We start from the raw sequence: 10,316 nt of genomic DNA on the forward strand, positions 1-10,316 counted from the left end.
AATGAAGTGTTACCAAAGAAAACAAAACGATCACCACAAAGTCTCACCATAAAATATCTTACATGAAAAATTACTAAATGTCAACTGCAAATTCCTCCAGCAATAATCAAACATAATCAATGTAAACGACACCTTTTCACAAGATGTTGATAGCATCCATGTGGAGAACCTGTAATCTGTAATCAGGCACATGCCGGCGACATGGACTCGCCCAGCCTATTCATAGATTTTCGTCTGTCCATAGAAAACAAGGAGGTAGGGAATAGGAAAAGTAGTTGAGTAGTTAATAAAACATTTAAAAGTAGACGTGGTGACAATTGTGAGAAGACACAATGAAGTACTCTATAGAGGTGAGATACTGGAGGGAAACCAGAAACAAGTGTCTGCTCTCTAAAATGTAATTAGTTGAATCCACAGTGGAGATGATGCAGCGACAACACACACAGGACAGACCGCAGACACTCGTCTCTCTCCCTCTCCGTCCCTCACACAGTTTAATTACCATTCATTACAAACTTCACATGGGTGATGATTGGCAGTCTGTTTGAGGCTTGAGATCAGCACTGTGTTTTGTTTGTCTCTCTGCAGGAGGACTCATTTTTGTCACTAATGACTTAGCTGGCTCTAAATGGATGATAGAAATAAAGAAGCTGTCACTGTCAACACTCAGACTAAGTCCTCTAACAGACAAAAAATAATACTACTTAGTGTTGCTTTCAAGCTCCCCTGTGTCTCTCCACATATTCGTCCAGCAGGATGGGGTGTTTGGAAGTTCATTATTGACCTCGGTAACAGACTGTGCAATAATATGATCTCAACTCAACAGTCCACTTACTTCCTATTGCTGAGCTTTATTAGCGCAGTGGTTCTCAACCTGGGGTTCGGGACCCTCAAGGGGGTCGTGAGATAATTTCCAGGGGTCGCCAGCTGGTTCTGGAGAAAACTAATTAAATAAAAATAAAAAACATATTTTAGAATGGGGAATGTTTTTTTTTTTTACATTACATCACCTGTACCAGTGATATAATTAGTCTCAGAATACATTTTATTGACTGTGGTCATGGGAGAAAAATTGTGCGGAGTTACGGCAGGTCAGGGGGAAAGAAAAAGTCACAAAATGCATCAAAAGTCCACGGCGCCTGGATCACATTGGACAATGCCTAGGTGCTACCTGTTCAAACTAGACTAAACTAAACTAAACTGTCATCACAAACAAAGCATTATTTATTTAACTTACATTTATTAATCAGAACATTCACAATAATCACTCAAAATCAGCAAGGGGAGGCACAGAGAAACAGCGGTTTACGCCGGGTGGGAGGGTCACAAACACCAACCTGATTATTCTGGGGGTCGAGACTCGGAAAGGTTGGGAACCACTGCGTTAGCAAATGGAGCTCAGGTTTCATCAAGTGATCTAAGAGGAAATATGGTCATGCAGTAAGTGCTCAAAGTGATTGAGTACTGAATACTCATGAAGAACATTCAGTGTGGTTGAAATCTCAGATAACGCTACACAACTTTGAGTTGAGATAATCTAGTTGCATCGGATATAATGTAGTTACACCTATAATTTAATAACACGTGCATAAACTCTGTAATTTGTGGTTGTTATTAAAAAAAAAAGCCTCTCTTAAAGTGCACTAGGCCATTTACTTGAAATTCAGTGTTACTGGCAAAAGATTTGCCTGCTTTGATGTAGGAAAGCGTTCATTACTCTAATGTGGAAAAACTGCTGTTTCCATTTCAGGTTTTATGAGGACACTAACTTTAAAGAGCTGTATGATAAGCTATGGACAGTTTACTAAACATAATGCTCTGGTGACCGGCTGGTCCAGTAAATCATGATGCAGTTGTAGAATTAAACTGTGATTGGAAATTGTGCAGAGAAGGAAGAGCTACAGCTCGCACCTTCTCATGTAGAGTAATAACTGAGGCTGTGTGTTCGTGTTTACACTCCAGCACATTTTATATAATTCATTTGATCGATTAATGTAAATTATAACGAACATATAATTTATAGTTTTCATGTAAATCCATGTACAGTACATCGATACCAATACAAAGCAACACAACGGGCAACAGTACATCAGGCAATACGTGTTAACATTACATTAAGGTGAAATAAATGTCAGCGAAATCAGACCAAAGTAAAAACGATGATCGTCAACTCTCATTCTTTCATTAGGAAGCACACACACAGACGTACACAAATGTGCATATCCTCCATTTCACATGAGTCCAGAGAAGATACAGCCCTGCCCACTCTGTAAACAAATCCGTCTTGTGTGTGTCCTTGCGAAAAAATAAACCATTCATCAATCTGCGAGGTAGAAGCAACTCTGTCCATCAATCAAACCGCTGGCCAGCTGTCCAATGGGAGGCAGAGTGACAGCGATGACCCCGCCCACCTGGTCGACTAGGTGACCTTTGAATCGTTGTGACAAGGTGATGGATACCCTGTGTCACAGGAAGCGAAACATTTCCCCTCCAGACTGCAGGTGAGCTGACAGAGTTACAACTCTGATAAATACTACACTCTCTGCTGCAAGCACGCAAACCTTTACAAGTCGGAGCATTTGAAACACTTATAGGGATACACAGTACATAATCTGAGAAAGTGTGATTAAGGTTTTCAAAGTCAAATCAGAAAAATTAACATTAAAAACATCAATGACCCCTCTCGAAGATAAGTAAAAAATCTATCACATACCAAGTGCCTCTATTGAGAAGCAGAATCAATGGGACGTCAAAGCGAACAAAACAAGCCACATGTTTCCTCTGTAAAAGAAGAACGATGCAATCTAGCTCCCCATACAGACGCACACAAAGACAGCTGCTACGAGCACCAGAAAACTATTTATTCTACCTGAAGGCCACAACACTAACATTTGGTAGTGAGGAAGAATCTGTGCTGCTTTCATGGAGGTTTACTTACCATTAGTAAAGAAATGAAAAGCACTACTTTCACAAATAAACACAGACAAGCACCTACACAATAACAGCAGATCCACTGTCCCTTTAAATATTTTATCTTCTTTGAGCTGCTCCCCTCACCACGGAGAGCTACAGCCATTTACCACTGAAACACACACAAACTGCAGTGTCAGGTATATGCAGTCCCTTCCCTTGTTTGGTGAGAGGAATGTTTTCAAGCCTCATTAATTATCTTCTACCAAACAGCTCTTTGCTTCTACCCTCAAGTCTCCCTCTCTCACAAACACACCACACACATACAGGAACACCTCTTTTGTTGGAAAAGTTTTCTTTATGCTAGTTTGCTGGATTAGTTCCTTTAAGTCTGAATCCACGAATCTCTTTATCACTCATCGTCCCTATACATCTCTTTGCATTTCCCTGTTCCATCATCACAGATGGAAGAATGAATGGCACTGCAGAGTAGCTACTCAAATTGAACACATTTTCTATCATATATTTGTGTGGAATACACACAGAAAAATAATAGTACAACATACCAAATCCAATGAAAGGTTCTCATATGTAACTACAACACGCTAATGGTCACAATACAACGGAGCGGCTATAATCTGTATATTAACAGTAAATGGTCTGTGCTGCTTCTCTTAATGGTGTCACATCTATCACATGAAAATGCACCTCAACTAGGCTTGTTGACGGGTACACACCAATTGCATTACGTACCCACTGCCGCCACTGTCGTTTTGCTTTTTTTTGACAGAGATAAAACCCATTTAGTTCATTTTGGTGTTATCAATACAAATTCGGACGACGGACGCTACAAACTGACAGTGAATGCATCTGCTCCGTAAGGAGTCAGCTCAGAGTGGCAGGTGTCATATTTCACACACACGGAAAGAGAGAGCGTTGACAGAAAGCGCCTATTTGGCAATATTTCAGATTTAAACCCAAAGCTAAAAGGGAAGCGAATGTAAATGACGTAATAGCTGTGCGGAGGACGGAGCGGTCACAGCCGGTGTGCGCAGCGCAAACCTGCGGCCCCAGAGCGAAAGCTGGACCGGAGAGGCCAGACACACAGCGGCCCAACGTTAAAGATCAAACGCTACATACTGACCGTCATCTTTTCTTGCAAAATGTCCGGTGTCGGTAACACCGGTGTTGCCACAAGTTTATTAGCCGATGGGAAACGTACATGTTTCGTATTGACATTGTGTTGTGTTTCTATACGTGTTTTACTTTGCTTACGTACTTATTTTAAGCCCAACCATGACGTTTTCCCTTAACCTAACTATGTGGTTTTGGCCTCTTCAGGGCCAGTTTGAACAGGAGGGATGATTGCAGCAAGCAAAACCTCTTTCAATTGTCATATAGGCACCACAAACATATCCTTTAAGCATATTTCTTGATTCATTTCAAGCCTCTTTTATTAAGCAAAATTGAATGGACGGAAGATGAACATAATAGCTCCAAGCAGGACCACAGATTTGGACTTTTAATGACCTTTAAATGGTGGCTTCTACTTGATACATTGCTATATGAGTGACATCCAACAGCTTATACGACCAGAGGATCAAACACCATCTGTTTCAGGTCCAGATCAGTTATCAGCAACTCTCACACACATATAAAAACACAGAGGGCTGGAAGGTCAGCCAGAAACATGACGTCCAGCCAGCTGCTAGCACATCATAGAGTGCCATCTAGGTGGGGGAGGGGCCATTAACTCTGATTAAAAGGATGATGCCTAATTTATACTTCTGCGGAAAGGCTCGTGTTGAGCCCCCGCAGAGCCGCAGAGGTGGTTTGCACACCTCTTGAAAATGTGACTATGTTCCAGGAACCGCGGACGCCGCAGAAGTTTGAATGGACATCAGAACAGTGAGGTGTTGATTGAAAAAGTTGGATCGGTGCATCCCTAGTTCTAAAAGGTTAACCTTGAAAAGATGAGCCACTTTTTTTCATACGCTTGAATTATCATTGGATGTGCCAAGCTGAAGCAACAGAGTTAAAAACACCAACCATCAGTCTGTCAAAGTATTCTATATCCAGACTGGATGTGTGGAGCTCTCCATGGTACTGAAACATAGTCTCTCTGTAGTGATGTTTAGTTATTTTATTCAGCTTGTTGGCCAATGACTAATTAAGGAAACTAATTAAAGTACACATTACTAGTAGCCAGTAGTAGTTGTATTGGTCCTCTATAGCCTGAAAGCCTGCTTGATTTTGAAAGCCATAACCACTTTAGAGGTCTCCACAGTACAGTAGCTCCAGTCTACAGGGGCAATGCTGAGTATAAACACATTACATTACAGTAAACACTTATACACATTTCGGTGTACACTTTGCAATACTAGAAATACCAAGAAGCTTAGCGTCATTTAAACATGCTTTAAAATACTCTCCTCTCCTCTCGGGTTCTAGGTACACACAGATTAAATCAAGAATCTAATCAAGGTCTGAGGCTAGGTAATTTCTCTAATTACTTATGGCTTACTCTGAAATTTTTCATCCCAGGAACCTCAGGGTGGTTAACAGACTGTGTGTGTGTGTGTGTGTGATTGTGTGTGTGTGAGACAGGATATGACTGGTCTGCTCAAAAAGGTATTACAGCAGCGAAACACACAGTTGAAACCAGAAATACTAGTACTCCCCTTATCTCTCTCTCTCTCTCTGGCTCATTATTACAGCTGACACAGTAGTGAAAGAGAAAGAAGGAAAGGCAGGAAACCGAACAAAAGGAGGCACAGAATAAGATTTAAGAAATGGAGAGACAGAGGTTGACAGAAGAGAAAGAGGAAAGCAGATAGCGAGGCAGTCGTTGGGGGAAAACGAGTAGAAGAGACAGAGGAAGAGTGAGAAATAGAGCATGAGAGAAATAACAGGGCTATATAATATGGCAGCATTTCATCAAGGATTAGTGAAGCATGAAACTAGCAAGAGGAGAGCTGTGAGATTTAGAGGACGAAAGAGGAGGAAGAAGAGATGAGATGGGAAGAGGAGAGAGAGAGAGAGAGAGAGAGAGGTTACCAAATGCCCATGCCCATCCCACTTCCTGGTTGGCTCCTGAAGGAACCTGATTGAAGCCCTTGTAAGATGCTTAATCCTGATCAGAAGCGCTGGATTCATTTCACAAGTGGGGAGGGCAAAACGTGTGTGTGTGTGTGAGAGAGAGACACTGAACATTTAATAACACAGGTTACTTTACCGCTAAATTCGGCTGATCTGCTCTGAGTGCATCTCTCTCTCTGTCACTCGACCACACACTTGCAAAGCACACATGACATAACGCTACTCTTATACCAACCTAATATGTAAACATGTGGATACCTTACGGTACCATAGGTAGACTTGGGATGCAGTAAACTCACTATCGATAATGCTACATTGTGAACAGCAAATCCGCGTTGAAATCGGCAGGACGAGGGCTCGTTAACGGGAGGTGTCATTGATTTACATTGTGGTGTGTTCAAGCTGTATTCAGTAAAAATGACTAATGGGCTAAGGTAAATTATAACGTTATCATGATTTGTTTTTTGTTTTTTTGGCGAGAAACTTGAATAAATCAAGTTGTTTGAAGGAGTTTCCACAGCAATATAAAATAGATAAGAGAGGGAATTATGACCAAGATGAATTAGTGAGGGTTTAGTTATATTCTTCTATGTAAAGTTAGCAGTAGCTCTTATTTGAAGAGTTTAAGAGAGTGTGGTTATATTGATTTACTTCTTTTGAACAGCATCTGTAAGCCCTCTTTTCCATTTTGTAGTTTGCCTCTTCGTTTGTGTTTGTAAACTACTAAGTTCCTTGTCAATAAATAACTTTATTTTACTGTTTTTATGTTACTTTCCCTTCCCCTAGCAAGCTGAGTCGTAACAGACATTTATTCAAACAGCAGGAAACCACATTTCCAGATACACTGTTCACAGATACAATACACAAACAAGTGCAGAATCCTGTTTCTTTTCATAAATGTTGTATTGTTGCATTATGACTTAAAGCATTGGGATGTCTGAGACCTTTCTATCAGCACTACGCATCGTAGGAAGACACAACAACAAAAGAGCTTTTCCACCTCTCAAAGATAAAATCAGTTCTACTTGTTCAGCAACAACAAGCTTTCTGTCACCGTTTCCACACAGAGAATGTAACAAAAGACACTGACAAAGCAGAAGAGGAGAGGAGACTGCGGTCCATTTGGTCCAAATCTGGTTTCTCAGAAGTGCACATTCAAAGACAGACACTATACTCGGTAATCACAACTGCACAACACACATTTCTGGAGTATCTCCTTCCTTAAATGAGCAAAAGCACCAGAGGAACATTTATAATTACACTGCACAACAAAAAAGCTCAGCGGAGTACAGTAGCAGCTGCTCTGGGTGGGGACATACTACCTATTCTTAGGCTCATGCCTGAGCTGTGACAGATTGACCCAGCTCACTTTGCTGCTAACAGCACAGCAGGCAGCCATAATAAGATTCTCCCCTACCTGAAAGCTGTACTTGACTTAAATTTAGTGGGTCAATGCACCTAAGCTGGGCCACACAGCTCTTCATTAACCCTACTTTTCCAAAAAAAAGTGTATATATTGGTACCACCCTACACTGTACTAGCACTGGACAATAAGAACATAAACGTCATAGAAATGGGAACAATCTTAATAATTATAACATGATACTGAGTTGAATAAGTAATCAATAATGTTGAATCTCAAAGATTTCTGGAGTGAAACACTGACAATTGACCCGACCCCAGCTTGGAGAAACAGGCAGGGGTTCCAACACCAGAGCAAAGCAATACAGTGCTGTGGACAGGGATGGCAGAAAAACGTATTTTAGCCACCTAAAAGAAAGGCAAGAGAGACAGGACAGGTAGCAGGAAGAGCATCTTCTGGATGAAGCTAGTTAGCAAAAGACAGAAGAAATAGGGGATAAACAATGTTGACACAAGTTACACAGACCCTGACAGATTGATAACTAAGGAGAGAACACTGCTTGACTGCAGAAGTAAAGTTCTAGAGTTAAGTTACATCATAGAATGCAACATAACTATGTTCTAGAACTGTCAGTATCATCTGTTCTGTCATACAGGACAGTTAAAGGTTAGGAGGGCAAAGCTGAGGGTTCGTTCAATCAAGATGTGTGTAGACCTAGACCATTATTTACTGAGCAATTAGCTAGTTAATAACACTTTTTAGATGCATTATTGAAAGTGTTGACAAATTTCTTTTGTCTTATTAATTCCCCTCTTCCTCACATTCAGCTCGCGGTCAAATTTCATGAGAAAGAGTCATCATGTTTACTCCAGTTCCCTGGAGAAAGTCAAGTACACTTCTCTTCTGTCCTCAGGTAAAGGTAATTAGTTAGCTTCAGACTCCTGGAGTGTGCTGTGTCAGGTAGCAACGTCTGAAAAGTGAAGCCAACACAGAACTGCCTTAAACTTGCATTCTTTCTAATCGCCAGCAGGGGGCGACTCCTCTGGTTGCAGAAAGAAGTCTGATTGTATAGAAGTCAAGAGAAAATGAACATACTTCTCACTTGATTTATTACCTCGGTAAACATTGTAAACATGAATTTATGGTCTCAATCGCTACTCTTCTTCAATACAGCATGATGTTCATTTAGTAAATTATGGGTCATTTAGAGTCAAATAGACCATAAAGCAGGGGATGCTTCAGGGCGTGGCTATCTTGTGATTGACAGGTCGCTACCACGGCGTTGTCCGGTCTGGGAGTTGTCCGTGTTTTTATCTTACAACTTTAACCCTTTCACAGCATGTTTTCAGTTCCATCCATCCATTCTTTCTTTCTTCCTATCCATCTATCTATAGCCTATTAAATATATTACATTTTGCTTAATTGGCATGAATAGGCCTGAAGTATGTTGTAGACTAAAAGTTTGCACAACTTAAAATACACTATTATACACTATAGAACTTAATTTCTATCCTACAGTACTATCCTATTCCACAGCACATCATCAAAAGTTAAACAAATTGCCTCAAAATATAAAGTAACACATACAATGTACAGATCTTGTACAGTACAATCTACTTAACAAATTCATATTTTACTTTGTTTCATGTATGAAATCTGTGACAAAGTTTATAAAATATTAAATTGTTTCTATGACACTCTATCCATCTACCTATCTACCTATCTATCTATCTATCTATCTATCTATCTATCTATCTATGGACCTTTACCAATATTGTGGTGTTACTACTTTACTACTCTTGCCTAAGTAAAGTATTGAGCAGTTCCTCCACTGCTGGTGTCAAATTGTGTCACTGCAAGGTTGTGTAAATAGTCATCATCTTGAATAAATGTGTCCTAGTACAAAGTTAATGTCTCTACTTCCTACTGACACCTCTCTACGTATCCCTCACTGCTGCGAGAGTCAGTGAGATAGATTCAATTTTCAACCGCACCTACTTAAAAGTCCAGTGCAGGTGTTAATCACAGGCAGAAAATGTAAACTGAAGATGATGGTATATGCTCTGCACGTATCCTTAAATATACCAGTCTAATCTTGTATTAAAATGAGCAGAGATCATCTAATCTGTCTTCAACTCACACCAGCTTTCATACTTACTGCTGCAACTGTATGTCTCAGCCACCTAGCAGTTTCCCCGAGGAAAGAGGTCATAGGCTGTGTTCGAAATTGCATACTAAGTACTGCATAATATATACTCAATGTGTATTTATACTGCCTACTAAATTAACGCCATTACCAGCAGACTGTTCACACTGAGGTAAACTAATCTGCATCACATGAATTGTATCAGTGACAGCGTCACCACTCACTCGCCATCATTTATAATTATTTTATCCAACGGTTAAAACTGCCCCGGCAGTCTGAGGAGCTGCAATGCATTTTAGGGCGGCGGTTGAGTATATCCAGAAGGCACATGGGAGAAGTTTGCTTTCAGGTTTCTGCCAGAAAGGATTTATTTAAACCCATACCATGATCATTTCCTAAACCTAACCAAGTAGGTTTTGTTGCCTAAACCTAAGGAGATTTCTGTCAGAAAGGGCTTGTTCGTGCATCTGTGCATGTGTGTGTGAGGACCATTAGGTTCATCATGCTACCACAACTCATTAACATTTATAAAAACAGATACTCTTCACATTATGCTGTTCTCATTAACACATCGCGTGTACCAGCCGCCTGAGGCACCCCTGCAATCACACATAATTACTGAGAGCGGTCTCATTTAAAATGAACCGAACGAGAAATGGCACACACGGTTCCAGCGGCTTCTCTGCTGGTGACGGCTGATGAATTTAATTGCAAATTTTAGTTCATTAATACTCCAATGCTTTAGTCGGCTATCTCTAACTGTGCTGCGTTTTAACACACATTGTGTATTATCGTTGT

The 10,316-nt window shown here is 40.5% G+C and overlaps 1 long non-coding RNA gene across 1 annotated transcript; it reads right to left on the reverse strand.

Moving 5' to 3' along the window:
• Window positions 1-236: 236 nt before the first annotated feature.
• On the reverse strand, window positions 237-2,546 carry LOC141774848 (uncharacterized). Its single transcript, XR_012595477.1, has 3 exons — window positions 1,334-2,546; window positions 836-943; window positions 237-624 (listed from the first exon to the last, which is right to left on the reverse strand). It is a non-coding gene; the product is annotated as an uncharacterized LOC141774848 (long non-coding RNA).
• Between the last annotated feature and the right edge of the window lie 7,770 nt (window positions 2,547-10,316).

This window comes from Sebastes fasciatus, chromosome 10, assembly GCF_043250625.1.
Source record: "Sebastes fasciatus isolate fSebFas1 chromosome 10, fSebFas1.pri, whole genome shotgun sequence".
Taxonomy (NCBI): Eukaryota; Metazoa; Chordata; class Actinopteri; order Perciformes; family Sebastidae; genus Sebastes; species Sebastes fasciatus.